Raw genomic sequence first — 22,997 nt, 5'->3', positions numbered from 1 at the left:
CATTTAACCATTAAAACCAGGGGTAGTCAACCTTTTTATACCTACCGCTCACTAATGCATCTTTTCTTGATGGTATATTTCCTTACCGCCCACCAGTGCTCGATAGAAAGAGGATTCAGCTTGTGCCGTAGAACCCCCTACCGCCCACCTAGAATCCTGAAACGCCCACTGGTGGGTGGTTGGGACCAGGTTGACAACCTCTGTATCTTTTAGGAAAGAGAGCTTACTGAAGATGTGGTCAGTACTGTGACAATAAGAACTGTGCTTCAGAACAGGGTGGATAAAAATCAATGATTTTTTAAAAAAATTTTTAAAAATCGGATTTTTTTGATTTAAATTGGATTTTTTTTAAATAAAATGCTTTTTGAGGAAAATATATTACCACCCAAAGGTTATTCCATCATGAAATAAAGATTAGTTTTTTAATTATGTAGAATAAGGTTGTATATGTTTAATTTTGGGGGTAAATAAATCCCATTAATCCATTCACAATGTCATGCTCTTCCAGAGATTTTTGTAAGATTATTGGGCAGTTTCTCTGCCTACAAGATATTATCACAGGTGCTTGGTTTACTTTTGCAGTTCTCAAAACTGAATTTGACTCAACAGAGATCACATGCCTCTTCTTCCCAGCAAAAATGTTATAACATGAACAGAGTTGAGAAAAAGACCTTAATCCTATTGTTCTACAAACCTATGAATACAGAAACAACCCCTTCAGTGCTAAGTTTCAAGAAGTTTAGTGAATAGAATAGAAACAATATTTTTCTGATTGTTTGGAGTGGACAGTATTTAAGTTTTTCATGTGTAGGCTGGGCTGACAGTGTAAGTTTCTTAAAATATATATATATTGTTTTTGTTTAGCCAAATTAGTTAACAAACATGGATGTTTGTTTAAGCAAAAAGCATATGCTGTAATGTTATTGTTTCAGTTGAATAAATCTATTTAAATTGTTATTATTAAGGTAATGATTATTTTTCTCCTTCCTAAGTACAACAGTAAAGTTGTCCAAATATGAATGATTAACCTATTAAACTGGGGATAAAAAACTAATATGAAAAGTTGTTATTCTAAAAATCTTCATCTACTTGCATATTAAAGTTATACCAGCAAGAATTAGTCTTTATGTAGAAAACTATGATTTAAATCAAGCCTTACTGACTAGTTATTTAAATCGTGATTTAAATCAGTTTGATTTAAATCAAATCCACCCTGCTTCAGAAGCTAAGCCTCTGTAGATGATAGTCTAACTCTAGTGATAACGTAACAATCCGACGCCTAATGGATGTCTCTACAGCTTAAATTTTTCACTGCTGAGGTTTGCAGTAGCTTCCAAAGCAAAGCTCCTATCGTCACATTATTGGTTGTATTTAATTAAAAAAAAGTTCTCTTATTATAGTAGGTCATCTAAAGGGATGAGGCCTTCCAAGCTACTCCAGATAATACATTTAGCAGCCTTCAACAACAAACAACAAGAAGAACAACAACAAAGAATCCATTTTGGATCACATTTGTACAGAACTTGCATTTAATTGAACATGGTCAGAGTGCTCTGGACAATACAAATAGCTGTGACAGAGCTGAACAATCCAACAGCTTTGTGGTTTTGCCAAAGACAACTCAGCATTCTAGGTGCATAACAGACAAAGTCTAATGGCTGTTGCCCTGGTTCAAAGTTCAAGAAGCAGCCTCAGAGGATTTTTCTTTTAAACACAAAAACAAAGCACATACTGATGTTTATTAGCTCTTCTCTCATTGACTGTACCACAAAGTAGTGGCTAGGAGACCACCAAAGTAAAGAAAAAGACTAAAAAAATTCAGATAGCTTTTAAAATACAGTGGCAGTATCAAAATTTCTCCCATAGTGCTCAATGAAAGTTTAGAAATTAAAGAATTTTGAGCTTCTATTCAATCATTTCGGATATGCACCCAGGAGGAAAATTAAGACCTTCATTCAAGAGTCATGCTCCCTGTGCAATTCAGCTTACTGGAGTGTGTCTATCACTTTTGATGCATGGCAATGAGATAGTTTTTTGTTTTAAAAGGGATGTCAATTATTGTGCATCTGCTGCTGCTTGTCTGGGGGATGATTTCTTTACTTGTAAATAGTAAAGACATGGTGCTCATAGTTCACTTTTAATGATCAACTTATAGAATCATAGAGTTGGAAGAGACCACAAGGGCCATCCAGTCCAACCCCATGCCAAGCAGGAAACACCATCAAAGCATTCTTGACATATGCCTGTCAAGCCTCTGCTTAAAGACCTCCAAAGAAGGAGACTCCACCACACTCCTTGGTAGCAAATTCCACTGCTGAACAGGAAGTTCTTCCTAATGTTTAGGTGGAATCTTCTTTCTTGTAGTTTGAATCCATTGCTCCATGTCCGCTTCTCTGGAGCAGCAGAAAACAACCTTTCTCCCTCCTCTATATGACATCCTTTTATATATTTCAACATGGCTATCATAACACCCCTTAACCTTCTCTTCTCCAGGCTAAACATACCCAGCTCCCTAAGCCGTTCCTCATAAGGCATCGTTTCCAGGCCTTTGACCATTTTGGTTGCCCTCTTCTGGACACATTCCAGCTTGTCAGTATCCTTCCTGAACTGTGGTGCCCAGAACTGGACACAGTACTCCAGGTGAGGTCTGACCAGAGTAGAATACAGTGGTACTATTACTTCCCTTGATCTAGATGCTATACTCCTATTGATGCAGCCCAGAATTGCATTGGCTTTTTTAGCTGCTGCATCACACTGCTGACTCATGTCAAGTTTATGGTCTACCAAGACTCCTAGATCCTTTTCACATGTACTGCTCTCAAGCCAGGTGTCTCCCATCCTGTAATTGTGCCTTTCAATTTTTTTACCCAAGTGTAGTACTTTACATTTCTCCTTGTTAAAATTCATCTTGTTTGCTTTGGCCCCGTTGTCTAATCTGTTAAGGTCATTTTGAAGTGTGATCCTGTCCTCTGGGGTATTAGCCACCCCTCCCAATTTAGTGTCATCTGCAAACTTGCTCAGGATGCCCTCAAGCCCATCATCCAAGTCATTGATAAAGATGTTGAATAAGACTGGGCCCAAGACAGAACCCTGTGGCACCCCACTAGTCGCTTCTCTCCAGGATGAAGAGGAGCCATTGATGAGCACCCTTTGGGTTCGATTAGTCAGCCAGTTACAAATCCACTGAATGGTAGCCTTGTCTAGCCCGCATTTTACCAGCTTCTTTACAAGAATATCATGGGGCACCTTGTCAAAGGCCTTGCTGAAATCAAGATAGGCTACATCCACAGCGTTCCCTTCATCTACCAGGCTTGTAATTCTGTAAAAAAATGAGATCAGATTAGTCTGACATGACATATTGTTCAGAAACCCATGCTGACTTTTAGTGATCACAACGTTCCTTTCTAGGTGCTCACAGACCGTTTGCTTAATGATCTGCTCTAGAATCTTTCCTGGTATTGATGTCAGGCTGACTGGGTGGTAATTGTTTGGGTCCTCTCTTTCCCCCTTTTTGAAAATAGGGACAACATTTGCCCTCCTCCAGTCTGCTGGGACTTCGCCTGTTATCCAGGAATCCTCAAAGATTATTGCCAGTGGTTCTGAAATCACCTCTGCCAGTTCTTTTAATACTCTTGGATGTAGTTCATCTGGCCCTGGAGACTTGAATACATCTAAACTAGCCAAGTATTCTTGTACTACCTCCTTACTTATTCTGGGCTGTGTTTCCCCTGCTGAATCATCTGCTCCATATTCTTCAGGTTGGGCATTGTTTTCTTTTTTGGAGAAGACTGAGGCAAAGAAGGCATTGAGGAGTTCTGCCCTTTCTCTATCCCCTGTTTGCATTCCACCATCTTCTCCTCTAAGTGACCCCACTGTTTCCTTGTTCTTCCTTTTGCTACGGACATACCCATAAAAGCCCTTTTTGTTGCTTTTAACCTCTCTAGCAAGCCTGAGTTCATTCTGTGCTTTAGCTTTTCTGACTTTGTCTCTACACGTGCTGGCTATTTGTTTGAATTCCTCTCTGGTGATTTCCCCCTTTTCCCAGGTTTTGTACATATCCCTTTTAAATCTCAACTCAGTTAAAAGTTCTTTAGATAGCCACCCTGGCTTCTTTTGGCACCTTTTTGTTTCCGTCTCATTGGTATTGCCTGAAGTTGTGCTTTTAATATCTCCCTTTTAACAAACTCCCAGTCATCATGAACTCCCTTCCCTTTTAGTATTTCTGTCCATGGGATCTCAACCAGCATTTCCCCAAGTTTTCTGAAGTCGGTTTTCTTAAAGTCTAGGATTTGAGTCTTAGTATGCTTGGTTGCTCCTTTCCGCTGAATAATAAACTCCAGAAGAGCATGATCACTCCCACCTAATGATCCTGCCACTTCTACCCCACTAACCAGGTCATCACTATTGGTTAGGACCAGATCTAAAATGGCTGATCCTCTTGCTGCTTCTCCCACTTTCTGGACAATGAAATTGTCTGCAAGGCCAGTGAGGAATCTGTTCAACCTTATGCTCTTGGCTGAGTTTGACATCCAACAAATATCAGGATAGTTGAAATCCCCCATTACTACTATCTCACTTCCTTTCGAATGCTTGGTCATCTGTTCCAGGAAGGCATCATCTGTGTCCTCAGTTTGGCTTGGGGATCTATAGTAAACTCCCACAATGAGATCACTGTTATTTTTCTCTCCCTTAATTCTGACCCAGATACTCTCAATTTGGCTTTGAAATTTTAAATCCTGGATCTCTTCACAGGTATACACATCCCTGACATATAACACTACTACTACTCCTTTCCTGTTTGGTCTATTTCTCTGAAATAGATTGTATCCCTCTATTACTACATTCCAGTCATGAGACTCATCCCACCAGGTTTCAGTGATGCCTATTATGTCATATTTAGTTTGCTGTACCAAGAGCTCAAGTTCATCTTGTTTATTTCCCATGCTTAGTATACAGACATTGAAGACCATTGATCATTCCCCCATGTCTCTTATTTAAGGATATTTTCCTCCCACCACTAGGTCTGTGTGCTGTTTGCTCCATTTGGTCCTTGACATTTGTATGGTCATCTTCAGCACTTGATAGACTCCTACCTTCAGGACCACTGTCTCCCTCCCCCACATAAGTCAGTTTAAAGCCCTCCTGATGAGGTTTTTGAGTTTCGTGGCAAAAACATTCCTCCCAACCTTTGTGAGGTGCAGCCCATCACTTGCCAGTTGAACCCCTTATGTTGAACCCCTTGCCGCCCCGGGACTGTCAATGATAGAAAAGTTGGGAGAAGCCCAAACACAATAAGGTAAAATGGTATGAAATGAGGAAAAATCTGTGTAGTGGCTGCTGGCACAGTACCCTTCCTCCACTGTCCATGCTTCACTGTCAGGGCAAACACTACCCTTCATTTCCAATAGAAAGTCACAAAAGTCCAGGAAGATCCTAAACAGCTGCGTCCTCACACCCTTTATGATGCAGCCTGGCTTTTATCTCCCATCACGTGGTGCTGAAATCTGGTGAGAAGGGAAGCTGCAGTGTTACCCTACCACAGTCCCTTCTAAGAAACCATTACCAGTCCAGTTTGCTACCAATAATGCATCAGGATGCCAGTACTCAAAATCAGCCATTAGGCATGATAGGCAATTGTTATTTTTATATTCTTAATTGCATTGTGTTTTATGATTCAGCACATTGATTGTTATTTAGGGCCTGAAACTACGCTAACACCACCTGCCAACTTAAGTATCATAAGCCTCTGGCTCAGAGTGACTGCAGCAGAGACCATTTATAGACACCCCAATGACAAAACTGGACTACATACTTGCTTCTTAAGTCATTATTACGCAACTTCAGTAAAATCCATGATACAGGAACCAACTGCGTATTGTGACACTTTGGCTTGTACAGTTAAATTACTGAAAGCGATTTCATCACAACACAGGGACAAACCCTTTACTAACAAGGATCTCTGGAAAACAAGATCTGAACGAGGTTGAATTAAATAAATAAGGTTTTCAAAAATGATTTCCCTTGCAATCAGCTCCAAGGTAAGAACAGGGAAATTTAATCCAAGAAACTTGCTATAACCAGCTATTCCCATCCCCCCCAACATTAGCCAAAGGCAGGAGTGAAGCAAGAATGCCAAATTGATTCTTATGTTTGCTTAAACCAAATCCAATTTGATTTCAGTCCCTTATGAAAAAGGCCTTCTTAATGTCTTCCTTCTCTAATAAAATAGTATTTATTTCAGGAAGACAAGCTGCAGGTTCAAGAACAAGCATTACTGCCCAATGTAAAGCCATTTCCTAGGGGCTTCATCAATGCTCAACACTTCTAAGGCAGCAAATAATAGAACTAGCATTCTGGCACCGATTCAAAGGTTCAGGTCAACCCATAGCTGCCAAGTTCTCCCTTTTTTTAAGGGAAATTCCCTTATGCTGAATAGGCTTCCTCGCGAGAAAAGGGAAAACTTGGCAGCTATGGGTCAACCATTGTTTAGCTTTGCTCTATTCTGCTCCCTCAATAAGGGATAAACTGAAATATCCAACCAAGAATGGCTGCCCATTTAAGCATAAAATCTCAATGCCTCAACACTAATAATCAAGCTGTTTTGGAAAGCATTAGCTTGGTGACTCATCAGTTTTGCTGAACTGTCATTAGCAGCAAGTTTCTGTTGAGGAACTACATGGGAAGGTGGTATAACCTGAAATGAGGTATTAACAATGGATTTTAAAATGCAGCTTTGATCAAGTGAAAGGATTCCAACACGCTGAAAACTCTAAAGCCTGCTCTTTGAAAAGTTTTCATTCATACTTTCTCTTGCAGGATTCCTGCACCACTATGTGAAACTGCTTACCTTAATAGAGAGCACAGAGAACACTGCTTAATCACACCGAATATTTAAGCAACATTTTCAATTTTAACACAAGATGAAGTTTGCTCTAAAAATACACCCATCTGGAGAAGTGCATCACTTTTCAGCTGAAAAAGTTTGACTAGAATACGGGAAAGAAACATGACAAAACTCCAGATGTCAAGCTCAACAGGTTCACTGGCAGAATTCAACTTTATTCTCTTATGAATTATATAAATTTATAAATAATGTTCAACTTTATTATACTTTATTTCACAATAAAGTTTTTAAAGTATAAAATCATAAATTTCAAACTTGACGGCTTGGTTCCAAAATGACTGAGCTGCAGAAGCAGAAGGTACTTGCACTTGTGCTAGGCTAGGGTTATCATTAATTTCTCTTCTTCTAATTCTTCATTCAAAACTGATTCCAGAGGATCAGGAGATCTTTCAGAGTGTTTTTAGCCGCACAGGAGGCTGAAACCAAAAGGGAAATGGAAACACCTCTGCACACAAGTAAATGTGCAACAGAAAGGTCTCCCCAGCAGTTATTTTGCTCCAGCAGTTATTTTGCCCAGATGACTTGAGTTCACACTAGTGTAGGGACTACAAAGCTTACCATATTTTTTGCCCCATAAGACGCACTTTTTCCCTCCCAAAAAGGAAGGGGGAAAGCCCGTGTGTCCTATGTAGCGGAGGCCAGAACCAGAGCCGCGAAGGCGAGAGCCAGAGCCTTCCTTCCTTGTCTCTCTTTCTTTCTCCCTCATCCCTTCCTTCCCTCCCTCCCTCTTTGAACTTGCATAAAATATTGGGGGAGGGGCAAGGAAGCCCCACTTCACATACCGTATCAGCCTTTCTCAACCTGTGGGTCCCCAGATGTTGTTGAACTACAACTCCCATCACCCCTAGCTAGCAAGGCCAGAGCTCAGGGATGATTGGAGTTGAGGGATGATGGGAGTTGTAGTCCAACAACATCTGGGAACCCACAGGTTGAGAACCGCTGCAATTGACCTCAAGACAAAGTGCATGCACACTATATGAATGACAATGCCCATCAACATGGGGGGGGGAATGACTTCCTCAAATATTTAATGGAGGGGGGCGAAGGCACCTAGGCCTCTAGGAGTTGGCTGCTATGCCTAGGACAATTCAAGAAAGCAATTTTTTTTCCTTGTTTTCCTCCTCTAAAAACTAGGTGTGTCCTATGGTCAGGTGCGCCTTATGGAGTGAAATAATATGGTAGTTTCTATATTGAAATATACTGTATACCAAAAGCAAACTTTCATTTTCAAAACACATAGGCACACCCGCACGTACACTCTTCCTGGCCTAAAACAATTAATCTGAGCAATACCTCTGCAAGTCATCTTTCAAGAATAATCTTACTGATTTTATTATAAGACACCCGAAATTATTAGAGCTGCACAGTGTAATAACCAAACATTTTCAAGACTAATTGCACATGAGCCCAATTGTATATCACACTAACTTTTTTTTTTTCTTCAGGTGATGTTATCTAAAGTAAAAGCCAGTCTCATTTTACTCCATTTATTCAAGATAGTGTTTCTTTTGGTTTGGATACAGCAGTTAAAGAAATTAAGGTTTTAAGCTGCAATCCTGAGTACATTAATGAAACACAGATCAAATGGGACCAAGAAGCAAGGAATGCAACTGAACTACAGAGCTTGACCCAGCTATATGTTAAGGGTTTGATATGTTTGTTACAAGAAGTATCCTGTCCTAGTTTCTATAACACAAAGGATCAATTTCTATATCTTCAGACTTAGCTTTACCAGACTCCACACTAACTTGTTAATTTTGTAACAGCCTCCAACTCATTTACCCTGCTTACGGTTACAAAATTCAGTAATTTGATGCTGAATGGATAGCTTTGATTTTAAAACAAACAAACAAAAAAGCCACTTAATTTTATTTCCAAAACAAATTGGAACACTCTCAGCTCCCGGAACTAAAGTTACCATAGCCTTGTAAATCAGAATATACTAACTACAGAAGCTTGCCTTTCCCACACCATCATGTTGCTACCTATAACACATCTCACAGAAGCTATGAATTTCAAAGGTATGTCACAGACGTGACAAAAAAAAAAAACCCAACAACTTTGTATTTTGAACTTAAATTACTTTGCCTGACAATTCTGAATATATATTTCAGTATAGCATTGTCAACAGGATGGAAGTATTTACCCGCCCATTTCTCTCTGGAACATGCACCTGCAAATTGCCTGTTTCAGTATCATCCAAGACTACAAAACAATCGAACAGCTCTTCACAGAAGGGATCCCCAAACATCTATATGCAATCATGTATTTGAACAAATTGTTATATTGTTTTTAGAATGTGTAAAAATGATTTCAACGCTTTCAGAGTTTGCTGAAATGCTTTGTTTTTAGAACTCGTGCTTTATTTTGTTATTATCTTATACACCACTTATGCTATAGTCTAGATTTTTTAAATAAAACAAAAACAGTGCACAACAAAACTTTTAAAAATCAACGTAACTTAGACCCCAAGGCTTCAATTCTAACAATTTATACGGAAGTAATTTCTACTGAATATAGCATAACTAATTTCCAAGTCAACATGCACAGACACTGTAAAACAGGAAAAAGACCAGGAATGCTGGGGTTACAAGTCTAAAAAGCAGGAAAGAAACCCCAAAATGAAATGAATATGTGGGTATCCTTTTGGCACAACTTTAAAGAGGCAAAAAAGAGCACATAGGAAACATTGCATAAGAGCCTTTTCATCAATGATTCCTCTTCACAGGTTTTAACTGTTAATGTTAGAAAAACCTCAAGCTGGCAACCATTTATCACAAAACTATGTTAGTGATTCGTAAGTTAACAAAACCCATGCCTCTTCTGCACAAGTTTACTTCCTTTAATATAAAACAGAGTTTGCCGTAAACTCAAGCAGAACTTCTTCTATGCTACCCGGAATCAACTCAGGAACATGTGAAGTAATGGCTGCTCTCTGAGTACTGTACTAGGAAACTGAATCCCACAACCCCTCAAACAGAGCCCCCAGATGAACTCCATAAGAAAAAAGTTTCCAGGGTGGCTTTTTCTTTCTTGGCAGCTGCTACAAGTGCAAATGACTAATTAAAGTTCACTTCCATCTTCCCCTTTGAATCAGCCTCAGGGCAAGGAAAAGGTATGTAAGAGGGAAGAGCTCTTTTCAGTGATAATGATCACAAACACAGAAAACCAACCAACAGAAGTAACCTTTAAAATTTGCCCAAAATGGGGCTCAACAGTTTACAAAAATTCAGTCAGCAATGAACTGAGCATCTCTTATGAACATTTTTCTAATGTTGACATAGTAGACTCACTGGAGAATATGCAAGTCAGAGGCTGCGAGTCACCAACACTATGGGTTGGCAATGGCAGCCATGCAACTTGTTAATGAGAATGCTAATCTAAGTTCAACGACATAGTGAGGCCAAGTTACAGGTAGGTAGCCGTGTTGGTCTGGCGAAGTCGAAACAAAATACTTTTTTTTTCTTCCAGTAGCACCTTAGAGACCAACTAAGTTTGTAATTGGTATGAGCTTTCGTATGTCATTGGTATGAGTCTCTAAGGTGCTACTGGAAGAAAAAAATTTTTTATAGTGAGGCCAATGTACCGTATAGTGTTTGTTCCAGGCAAGGCCAAGCAGCTGTACGAGTTTCACAAACTTCATTAGATCTGAGAAACAGGAATTTAGGCCCTTTTTAGCATAAAAGCGTTTTGTTCCCTTTGACTACATATTTAAAAGACTGGGCATAACAGGAAACATGGCAGGACAACTTCTGCATTTCCCCTCTAGCATCACCACACCAGTTTCTGAATAACTTTTCTGCTCATTCATAAAAATTCTAACAATTCCATGGATGTTTAATGAGAGTCAAGGTTGCTTCCCCTTTTAAAAGAATTTAGTGTAAAATGAGAAAGAAAATGAGAAAATTTTGGTGCCTCATAGAATTACACTACTTTATCATACAGGAATTTCAGTGTGGTTATATTTATCATTTTATTCTATTCATGGAATTTATGTAGGCCACCTAGTAACACTGTTATAGTAAAATATAATATTATAAAACAGCTCCAGCGAAAAAGAGCCCTGCTCAGGTCTTAGGGAGTTGTGGGTATCAAACATGTGAAAGGTCGCTAGGCAGCACCCCCAAACTCAGTGCTCCAGATGTTTTGTCAGGGATGATGGGAATTGTAGTCAAAATATATCTGGAGGGTCGAGTTTGGGGATGCCTGGCCTAGTATTTGCAACCTAGGGATAAGAACCCCGAGGGGAGGGTTTTTTTTACAGGTCAAGATCTACAGCTGAGCAATACCTTCAATAGAACCAACCAAAATGTTAGTTCTCTACATTTCTTCATCAGGCAAGATGCTACATAGAAAGCAAGTGGAGCGGTATGTAGAAGCACCCTCGTCAGACTAATGCCAATCATGCGCTCACTGTATATGTGTGGTTGGTGCATAGGCCTCTTCACACATTTGGAACAGCATTTGATATTTGCCAGGTGCCATGCACATTTTGCAGCTGACTATCAGCCACTTGCGACCCAGTGAAGATGCCTGGTGGCCAGGATGGTGCCTTACGTCTCCACCATCTGGAGGTGCATGCCAGGGGATCCTTGGCTATTTTCACACACTAATACCCCATCCTGTAGAATTCTATCCATCATATTTTATCTGTACAATCAGAATGAATTTCAGGAACCAAAAAGTCTTATTGAAAGACCATCTGGCCCCAAAATGGCAACCAGACGTTGGCGACTGTAACCCTGGTTTAAGGAGCCATTTGGCGCCTAGCTTATATATCTCAGTTTCTAACACTGATTTGGAATACAATGCCCAAGCAGAGCTAAAGGAGTTCCAGATAAAGCCAGTTTTACAGCATGGATAAAAAAATATAGCAAGTAAACAGTGTTACAATGTACAACTTTTAAGGATCCTCAAAACTAGTATTCCTCTGGCACCAAAATGACCATAAAGGCAGTGCCAGGCAAGCCTCATCGGGGAGGGCATTCTACGACTGGGATGCCAGCACCAAGGAGGCCCACTGAGTCACCGCTAGTCATCCTGCTCACTTATTTGGCAGGGGCACCAAAAGAAGGTCTGTGAAGAGGACATTAACATTCAGGTCAGTACATGTAGAAGGCAGCAATCTTTCAGATGCCCTCTTTAATTTGGCCTCATAATGGACTGGAGCCAGTGCACTTGATAAAGCACTGGTACAAATATGATTGAAATCTTGCAGTTTGCAGTCATACTTTGGACGAGTTAAGTTGCAGGCTATTTTCAAAGGCAGTCCTAATTACAAAACACAGCGAGGCTTAACAAGAAGTTACTGGGGCATAAGTAACTGTGGCCAGTGTACTTCCAGCCAGGTAGAGTCACAGCAGGTATATCAGACAAAGATGATAAAAAGGCACTCTGAGGAATAGCTGGACTTCAAAGGTAGAACTGGTCTTTCAATTTGATATCATAATTAGCTTTTGAGCCTACTGGGTTTTGAAATAAGGGTGTGACTTTAAGAAGCTTGAACTCAACTCATGTTAAGGAATACCATATTGATGAGCAGCGTGTGGCAATACAAACAGGGTAGGCTTTGTTTCTATTAGATGCCTTGGTTAAAAAAGAAGCGGTATATCAATCATATGTGGAACTGGGAATGATTAATTATGACTATTGTAGCAAACATTTGCACCACTGCTTGGCAGGAAGACATGAATTACTTGCTTTTCAAACAAGTATGGTAGCTTGTCATTACTAACATGCTACACTTCCTGCTCATCTGGGGTTTCCTAAAGCTAAAAACATAAAACGTGCCCTGCTGCTATTAGCATTGCACCTAAAGTTCAAACTATAATGTTTTCTGCTAGATCACAGGCAAGGAACCTCCAGGTTTGGGGGAGAATCTTGGTCTGCTAGAGGGTGCAATTTCACCCATGAGGTCATTTTCCCAAAGCCACCTGCCCACCAGCAGACATCACTGCCGACGTCGGCTCATAAATGTGAGCAAAGAGTTTAATCCTGCATTGGCTGTGCAATCCTGTTCCAGCAGGATCTGGTCCATGAAGCCGAAAAGCTTCCCTACCCATGTACTAGATGGACTGTGTTTTAAAGTTCCTATACTAAAATCTGGTTCGAAATTATTTCAAGGAGAGAAATAACAAACTAGGAAGCATATCATCCTCCAAGAAAATTACTTTACCCTCCAAGCAGGATGCAACAATTTCCTTTGTGGAAACAAATTTTAGTTACATTTGTATACCTTTTTCACTAACGCACTGAGCAGTGACTGAACCTCATAGCATGCTAGGAGAGGGTTGGTTAGTCAGGCTAATCAAGCTGTTCTGGGTCAACTGAGGTTGATAGTTTCAGATACTTGCTATTATAAGTAGCCTGAGTTTTCAACATGCAACCAAGTATTTCCAGTTATGCTAAGGCCCTGTCCATTACAGATTGCCTGCTTGAGCTCACACACTACTGACTAGCAATATCTTTCTGACAGTTGCTTAAGTAGCATTTAGGAAATCTTGAGCTCTTTGTTTTTCACTACCAAGGAAAAGCCTGTCCTTTATATTGTTGCTTAATTTGTTGCAGTGTTCATGAAGTACAATGGTGGCAACAACCGTCAGCTTATGAAGCAATGAAAGTTTTGTATCGCACTTCAAGTAGTCATTAAGGATGTGATGGGATCTAAATGTAAATCCCTATATCTATTTTCATAGCAAGTGAGCCTCAAGAGTACTCTTATATGGAACCTGCAGGCTGCACACTGGCTTGTTGGGGGGGGGGAGAAGTGAGCCCAAAATTTGATGCCCCTCCCCCAGCCCTCACACTGCCTTCCCAAAGCCGAGTAAGAGGTAAGTGAGTGAGTCAGTCACTGTTTTTTGAGAAAGAGGCACAAGGCTCTGGCAGGGTCCTAGCGGTCTCCTATCTCCTTCCCAAAGCTGGGGAAGTGGTAAATGAGCTTTGGGAAAGAGGCGAGACGACTCTAGCCCAGCAACTCCCTTACCTGCCTTTGGGAAGGCAGCAGAAGAGCAGCTGAAGGGATGGTGTGTCAAATGTTGCAGAGGGCCAAGACCTCAAGGACCACATGCAATCATCGGGCCCTGTTTTGGACCACCCTGCCCTTCAATTTTAATCAATGAGAGAATGGGGAGGACAACTCAGTACAATTCAGTTCAGCATACTTCACCAGCAAGTACCCTGTTTCTCCGAAAATAAGACGTAGCCATAAAATAAGCCGTAGCAGGATTTTTAAGCATTCAAGGAATATAAGCCATACCCCGAAAATAAGACATAGTGATAGCTGGAACCTCACCATACAGGCAACTGGTGTCAAGATTTAAACAGCTTTGCTAACAAGGAAATCAATGTTCTTTTCTGTTTAAACATAAGGGAATGGTGTTGTCACTGGAAATCATTCTACAATACTAGAAAAGGCTCATTTTGCTTCTCGGTTTAAAGAAGGAAAATACGAAAAAGAAGCGGGAGAACTGCAGGGATGACACAATAGCAAGAAAACATGAGTGGTGATTCAAAAAGAGTGTTCCAGTTACCTATCCAGATTTACGGTATATGCACTACAGAATTTTAACAATGTGTCTTTGAAATACTAGTAAGCCTACTATAAAAGGTTTTCTAACTTTCAGGCTCTGAAAAATAATTTATGTTAGTCAACCAAAATCTGCACCAATTTCTTCCACTGGCTTATATAGCTTGTTCTCAAAGTTTGAGCTTTGTATGTCCATAGCAGATCATTTGGCCATGCAGCACACCACAGCAGCAAAATCATGCTGTAGCCAATAAATCAGACCAACTTCCTGAAAGTGTAGATGTAAACTTAAAATGAACAGGGTCACCACTAGTCTGACTTTTGATCTGTCATGCTCAGATCTGCCTACCAAGTTACAAGTTTGGCTTTTGATTTTTCGAACAACTTCTCATTTATTGTATCAATTTTCATTAGAGGCACCTAGGGCAATGCCACAATTAAAGCACACACAAAGTGATCCTTTGTAGAAGTGTTAAATACCGTAGTTTTGCCTGTTTCAAACAGGTTAAATTTTAGTATTACAGAACTCTATTCTAGACAGTCTGATTACGGAATATATAAAGCTGACATTACTGCGCATATGAAAATACAAAATTCCTAGCTTGTGCTAAACTTACCTAGACTTTTGTACAGGAGAGGCAGTAGCCTAGACCAACATTTATAATTTAGCATACAAGTTGCACAATTGGATATTTTCATAGGCTTCAAGTTCGGAAAACAGTGTTCAATGTGTTATGCATTTGACTAACATGTTTTGTCAAAAGCTAAACCAAGTTTTTGTTTGGGTGACACATACGTTCTCTCAATTACACATACCTTAGAAGTCTAATGTTTAAAGATAGCTTCCTCTGTTAAGTATTTCTGGCAATTAGTTTGCCACCACTGATGACTGTTCATGTACTTGCTCCCAGTGTCACACATACTGAAGCAGAATTTCAGCCTATTTCCTCAAATGTTCTAGCTTGCCTGCCACTTAAAGACAATACAAGCCATACACATGCATTCTGTGCAAGCATGTATTTATAACTAAAACATGATTGTCAAAGATCCTCATGCCACTCTTCCAACCCTGCATTTCCCATTTTGCAACTTGGTGTAGCAACAGTTTCAGGAGTCAAGTGATTTACGCACAATGACCCAACACTTGCATTTACACAGAGCAGCTCTCAAAAGAGTAAAACTATAGCAATCCGAACAACAGGTGGATTTTTGTTTAACAATGACTTGAAGGTGTACCAAGAAGCCAAAGAAGGGAAACTTCTTTAGACTTCCGCCCACAAACATCACTCCCACAATACTATACGGCAAACTTCAAAATACATTTTTAAGAAGGCATGGGGTTAGCCAGTGAAAGTAAAAAACAAAACAGTAGGCTAATACAATCTGTTTGCATGAGCCTAATCAGCTCTTTGGATCCCAAACAATATTTTGAAATCACATAATATTCACTGCATTATTATTTTTTACTTGTTTTATTTCGCCAGGTCTAGAAAAAGATATTCATACTACAATAGTACCTTGGAAGTCCATTCAACTTCCAAAACATTCAAAAACCAAAGTGCAGCTTCTGATTGGCTGCAGGAAGCTCCTGCAGCCTATCGGAAGCCATGGACGCCCCATCAGACATTTGGCTTCCAAAAATAGTTCACAAACCGGAACAGTCACTTCTGGGTTTACGGCGTTCGGGAGCCAAAACGTTTGAGAACTAAGCTGTTCGGAAACCAAAGTATGACTGTATTATGCTTTCCTTAAGACACAAAATATAGGAAGCTGCTTTATACCAAGCTAGACCATTGGACCATCTAGCTCAGTATTGTCTACACTGATTGGACCTGGTTCTGCAGGGTTTCAAGCACAGGGGAATTTTCAGTCCTAATGGAAATGCCAGGGATTGAATCTGCATACAAAGCAGATGCTCTGAGCTACAGTCCTTCACAAATAACTCTTACATTTTCAATTTCCAACGAAACAAAACGAATTGCACCCATGTAGTTCTGTTGTTTACAGCCAAATTTGGCCTCCATCACAGAGCCTGAATCAAACAATACCGCCGCTACCGAGTCAGCAATGTTAGAAATATATAATTGCCAAATGGTACCTTACAGATGGGTTATAGTCGCTGCAATGGAATGTCTAGGTGCATTTTTAAATGCACTTATTCTTTATTAATTGTTATTATCATTATCAGCAGCAGCATCAATTCTACACCTCTTTATCTTTTAAAGAACAAATCTCAAAGTGGTTTACAACACATTAAAAGATAAAATAAAATAATCCAGAATAAAACAAATTCAAGCTTCAGTTAAAATATTTCAGATCTTTCTCTAAGTGACATTTTGCTTTCCCCAATCGCCAACCAGGCACCCAGAGATCTCCATGTGGTTACAACTGCACACGCACAAGTTGCAAAATGCTCCTGACTTATTTCTAACACTTGTAGTCAGCATAGCTCTTACATTGATAGAATAGATAGCCATTGCTCACTTTAAGGGTTGAAGAGGCTTCCAATGTTTCTCAAGTAGAAAAAAATAATTCTGGGTATCAACAGGCTAAAGCAGACATCTAGAAAAAGGAACAATATATTTGGAAAGAGGGATAAAATCTCAGTTGCTGTATTTCATTAGAAACAATTAATAGTCCAGCAGCATTGAACCAGGAAGTATTCATTAACGTATCCTCAACCCTAAACCATAAGAGCCCAAACCGTTTTTAAACTCTCCGATTTGGATCCAAGTAAAACAAGCAAATTTTAACGACTTTGCTTGTACCAGAACTTTGGGTCAATACCATGTAATATTACTGCTATTTAACAAAATCAGTACCGTACTCTTTATCACCTAAGATTTAAAATAAAAGCTAAAATGGTTAGTAAAAGTAACCATTATTCTATTATCAAGAATTGTCTTAAATATTTTGTGTTATCTCTCCTGCAGTTTAGCACCAGTAATTTCCTACAAGGACACACTACAGCAGGCATCCCCAAACTTCGGCCCTCCAGATGTTTTGGACTACAATTCCCATCATCCCTGACCACTGGTCCTGTTAGCTAGGGATCATGGGAGTTGTAGGCCAAAACATCTGGAGGGCCGCAGTTTGGGGATGCCTGCACTACAGTGTAGTAGTTAAGAGTGTTGGTCTGGGATATAGAAGACCAGGATTCAAATCTGCACTCAGCAATGAAGCTCACAGTCTCTTAGCTTTAACCTACCTGACATGGTTGTTGATTTGGTTACTCTGCATTTTTCACTTAACAAATTAACCCCAAATAGGCGTAATGTAAATTTTAGATGATGTCTTATATTTCTAAATGGTGTGCTGACATATTGCTTCCTTTCCTTTTCCAGTCAGTTTCTCGTGTTCAATTACAAGTTGCTTGATCAGAGAGTTGTAGGTATAGGTTTCTCAAAATTTAAGCGAATTCAACCAATAGTGGCCACCAGGGCGTTCCATGTTTGCTCAGACAAGTGCAAATATAACAGGCCAAACCCTCAACAGATATATTATTTAGGCAGTATGGTATGGTATCCTATGATTCATTTCAAGCTTCACCGTATGGAGTTGGATGGCTTTCAGTGACAGAGGAGGGGACCCATGTCTCAGATCTGTTTATTCACTGGACTAGAAACATGGGAGTCTATGCAACTGAAGCTACTGGCAACCAATCATATCCACAAAGAATTATATGAGTTGGAAGGGACCTAGGAGATCATTTACTCTAACACTCTCCTAGCGTAGGACAGCCACAAGGGAAGCATTCCTCCTTAACCCTTCTGTTCTGTACACCTCCTACATGTGGGCTGGTTTTGCAATCCTGAAACAAAAATCCTGTATGGTAGGCTAGTATTTCTGAAAAGTGCAGAATGAGAAAAAAAGGAACGCACTTTTTTCCTAATTACCTATGAGTTTATGGCATAGGAAGGAGTCGGACTTTACTGCTTTGTAACTATGTATATGCGAACTATATGGGGTTAGGGCAAAGGGCCGTGTCCAAGTTAAGTCATAACCAGAGGAGTCCTACTGAAATTAGCAGACATAATTTAAGACACATTAATTCCAATTACTCAGCTGAACACAACTCAAGAGTAGAGTTCTCCATGATATTGTAGCATTAGTATCATTGTCCCCTTAGAAAACTCTTGTCTTTAAAGTAACTAAGGAAGTACAATGTATATGAAGGATTGGACAATACTATACGTTATGTAAGTAATACATTCTTCTCTTCCTTAAGCCTCATTCTAATTCTGTCATCCATTATAATCTTATTCTCAGGAGGGGGGAAAACTTGAGTAAAGAGATATAGCACTCACAAATTTTATGAAAAGGTACAGTAAATATGCATACACCAGGAATGATTTTCTATTCTTAAATGTTGTAGCTACTCTTTTACAAAACTATGGCTCAAAACTTTGTAAGGAAAGCACACCCTGTGAAGTAATATTTCATATCAAACAGTGTTCTGGTGACTCATTTAAAGGGAAATTCTACTCTGCACATGTTCAAAGGTAATTTTGTTCATGGTTTGAATATTACAGAGCTGAGCCCTGCCACAGAAAAGTATTGCCACAATGCTGCTCTGAATCTGGAGTACACAATATTATGTTGCTTCTGCCACATTATACTGGCATCAGCACAACAGAAATCTTAATCCTGACCATTCTCTCACTTAAATTGCCTAAAAGAAATCTGCATCAAAATGCTTTATCTGTGGCAGGGGCTTGGACCTGATGATCTTCAGGGTCCTGGCTACTAACAACCATCCAGCTTGAAGGTAGTGAAGCCTGAAAGATGACAATAAAAGGGTATCATACCATATATATATTGCCTAATGTGTCTTAATGGTGTGGCCCTTAACAATTATATTTTCCCAGCATTTTGGTGTTTGCATGAATATAAACACAAATTAATCCAAAAGGTTGTCAATTGATCTTGGTTTTTTTTAAGGGGGATGCAAGAAATGAGATCTGTCCACGCTTCAGCACAATTGTTTACTGCTTAATTCCAACAGTCAGCTTTACATTAGAGAGGGTGGTGATAACAACAACAACAACAACAATAAATAAGCAGATGTTTTACATTAAACTGAAGGGTTGTACCCAGAAAGCCACTAGGTTCCACTGAAAAGTTTGAAGAGAGCACCAGCCATGGAGACACAAGGAAGAATTGTATTGAAGTGGTTTGCAAATGTCTTTAGAATGATGCCACATGTAGTCTGAACAGACTAAAGGCTTTTAGTACAAATTTGTTTAGTCTTCTGATGAAGTCCAACAAAACCAGACCATATGAGCCACAAACAAAGAACTAAAATATTCAGGCTTCACCTTCTGTATCTCAAGGTTGCCAAAATTCAATCTCGCTGTCCCTGCAGCTTTGGTCCTGAACCAAAACTCAGGCCTTGTGATAGAAGGATCTATTTCATAAACTTTCACAACTGATAGAAAGCGGAGAATTTGTATCCTGGCAGTCGAACACAAAGGCTAGATCCAGCCTTGAGTGGCACTTAAATCAATCGGGACATATGTAAAGTCATTATTAATTTGTCCCAGATTTCATTGAGAACAAAATGAAACCAACTTAGTCTGGATCCACCCTATGATGCAAATGTAGTATGTTTACACCAAAACAGGAAATCCTTTACATACCTTAGAAAAAAATATAGTTTGCTCTCTATGAGCCACATTTAAGATACTGTCTACTCTCATATTTGCAAGCTAGATTGTGATTGCAACCATGCTACTGTCCAAAAAGCATTTTATCAAAGTACTCCGTTAGTACATCTATACACAAAAGCTGAAGTCACAACTCCCAAAACCCTCAAAGGAGTAACCAGTTGACTAGGCATTTGCATAAAGTTTACTTTCAGCAAATGTCTGTAGGTCAGGGAAGAAACAACTAGCCCATCAGTATGTGGAGGATCACAACTCCCATCTATCCAAGTCACTATTGCCAATGAGTTGTGGCAGGCCACAGGTTTCTCCATCACAGTGGTCAATGTTATTAGGCAAAACTTATTAAAAATGAATAGCATCCAGCAACACAGACCCTAGTTGCCACCTGAAATGGCTAAATTAGAGAAACTAGAGTGAAACCAGAAATGGCGTAACAGGAAACCTATTTGAGTAGGTATTAAATGGCTCTGTTATTACAGATCTTATACACAGTATCCTTAGCAGCAAAAGGCTGAGCTGGTTGTGCAGTGATGAAAGTTGGCAGGAATGGAGCAGTTATGAAGTATCATCATAACATAAGAGTTCCAAAACTCACTCCTAGGTTAGGATAAATAGCACAAAAAGTATGGCAGTTGCAAAAAAGAAAAGAAAAGCAGCACCACCACATAATCCACTTCATCGCAGTAAACGCAACTGACATATTTCCTCAGTCCATCACCAAGGCTCAGACTCCCACCTTCTTAGGTACTGAACTTCAGACCCAGACTATCTCTACCATGTTTTCAAATGCAGAGCTACAGAGAGCCAACCATTTAGACACAAGACCTCCTAGACCTCTAGCCGTTCAACTGAACTGCAGCAAACTCACTGCCTGCTTTAAAGTTCCGCAAAAGTCGCCAAGTAATTAAAATCACGGCCCGGTTTTGTCCGAGACGCTGAGAAAGCAGTAGAAAGCCACCCTCCTGTCACACTTAAATCATACCCATTGCAAGTATGGAAGAAGGGCGTGTGTGTTTGAATTCTTAACTTTAGATAAGGGTGTGAGTCAAGGAGGACTATGGCGGTAGGGGTTTGGGGGGAGCTTGAGGAAACGAAGCGAGGGTGAGCTTTGGCTTCTCGCTCGGGGCGGGTCCCCAATGGGGGTGGGGTGCCCTACTTTTTCGGCCAGCCCGGGATCAATTTAAAAGGGCGATCTCTCCCTCCTTCTCCCCCCCCCACCAAATCCGAGTGTGTAGGAGGGAGAAGGAAACGAAACTAAACACGTGAAGATGCCGCCGGCGCCGCCGGGCCCAGTGCTTCCCTCCCAGCGACCAGGCCGAAGCCGACGCAGTGCGGAGCTCCCGGTAGGATCAGGCCACGAAACCGGGGCCAGTTCCCTGCAGCGGCCAGCCCCGCCCCCCACCGCGAGCGGCCTCGGGTGAGAAAATGGCGGCGGCTCGGGGCGGTGACGGGAGGAAGCGGCAGCGGCGGCGGCCCTGCTGCCACTAGATTCCTACTGAACGATTCCTACTCAACTCACCTGTCAAGCCAACAGCCAGCAAGGCCCCGGCGGGCCGGGAGGGATCGCGCTCGGAGGCCGGCCTTAGAGATCCTTCGCTGCCGCCGCTGCTTCTCTCGGCCTCCGTCTTCCGCCGCCGCCTCCTTCTCGTTCCTCCGCCGCCGCCGCTGCCGAATCCCAGGAAAGGGTGAGAGAGAGAGAGAAAGAGAAAGACAGAGAGAGAGGGCGGCGGGGGGCGGCAGCGGGACCCAGGCGGGGGAGGAGGAGGAGTGGCGGCGGCGGCGGCGGCGGCGAGGAGGAGGTGGAGCGACAAGCGGGGAGGGAAGGGCGCGGAGAGGCGGGAGGAGGAAGAGAGGGCGGCGGCGGCGGCGGGTGTCCGGGCCCCGGGGCTTCTGGGCGCCAAGAAGCAGCAGGGACAATTCGCTCGCATATGAGAGGGAGAGACAGAGAGAGAGAGAGACGGAGCGCGAGGGAAAGAGAGAGAGAGAGCGCCAGGGAGACCCACGAGCCCCGCTTCCGGCTCCGGGCGGAAGTCCCTCCTCCGGCGGCGGAAGATATTGGTCGACGCCTGGAGACTCGCCCCCTCCCCCCTCCCCGAAAAACGCCTCGCGCACCTTCTCCTCTATATCTCCTCCCTCCGCTCAGGCGAAAGAGAGAGGCTGTAGGAAGGGGGAAGCAGGGACGGGAGGGAGAGAGGAGGGGTGGAAATAGGCCGGTAACCTTCTCCGCGTGTGATTGGCCGGCGGCAGGGACGGCGCGCGGGGCGCGGCGTGACGTGACGCGAGCCGCGCGGAGAGTGAGCGGGTGACGTCAGTGCCCCTTTCATGAGTTGAGAGCGAAGGTGGGGGCCGGGGGGAGGAGGAGGAGGAGGAGGAGTTCGCAGAAGGCTCTAGTAGCGGTTAGCACATTCTCTCTCTCTCTCAGGGAGCTGTTCCATTTACGGCCGCTGATGCAGGAAGGCTGTCCACTGCGCGGCTTCCGTAGGAATGGGTGGTTTGAAAGGGCCGGTGTTGGGCCCGCGCAAATAAATAAGTTCTGTCACACATTTCCCTTATAGAATTATTTTTAAAAGAGCAATGAGCAACAGCAGCTCTCCCTTTCTGGGACTTAGCCGTAGCCCTTTTAGTAACGACTAGAAAAAGAAAAGGGGGCTGAAAATGGGCCTAGTAAGTCCTACCGTAGTTTGGAATCAGATTGCTCCCCACCCCCCAAAAGCAGGAAACAGCAGGAAAGATTAGGCCCTATTTCTACAGAAGGCGATGGTTTGATGCTCTCTCCGATTACAAATGGTTTATGCTGTCATCGTGCACTGCCAGTGTAAAGAGCCTGTTGCTGGACCCCCCTCAGCCCCAGAGAACATGGTCGGGGGCAGTGAGAGTTGTAGGCTGGCCATGTCTGGAGGGC

General features: G+C 41.6%; 1 protein-coding gene across 2 annotated transcripts in view; it reads right to left on the bottom strand.

Moving 5' to 3' along the window:
* LARP4B (La ribonucleoprotein 4B) overlaps positions 1 to 22,142 on the bottom strand; it is a 60,991-nt gene extending 38,849 nt beyond the window's left edge. Inside the window, exon 1 of one of the 2 annotated variants that reach the window (XM_035129384.2) lies at positions 21,615 to 22,142. The gene's annotated coding sequence lies outside the window, so the exon portion shown is untranslated. The remainder of the gene's footprint in view (positions 1 to 21,614) is intronic. The other variant, XM_035129388.2, reaches the window with a different exon arrangement.
* Between the last annotated feature and the right edge of the window lie 855 nt (positions 22,143 to 22,997).

The sequence above is a fragment of the Zootoca vivipara genome, chromosome 12 (assembly GCF_963506605.1).
Source record: "Zootoca vivipara chromosome 12, rZooViv1.1, whole genome shotgun sequence".
Classification (NCBI taxonomy): Eukaryota; Metazoa; Chordata; class Lepidosauria; order Squamata; family Lacertidae; genus Zootoca; species Zootoca vivipara.
This window is presented reverse-complemented; position numbering and strand designations above follow the sequence as displayed.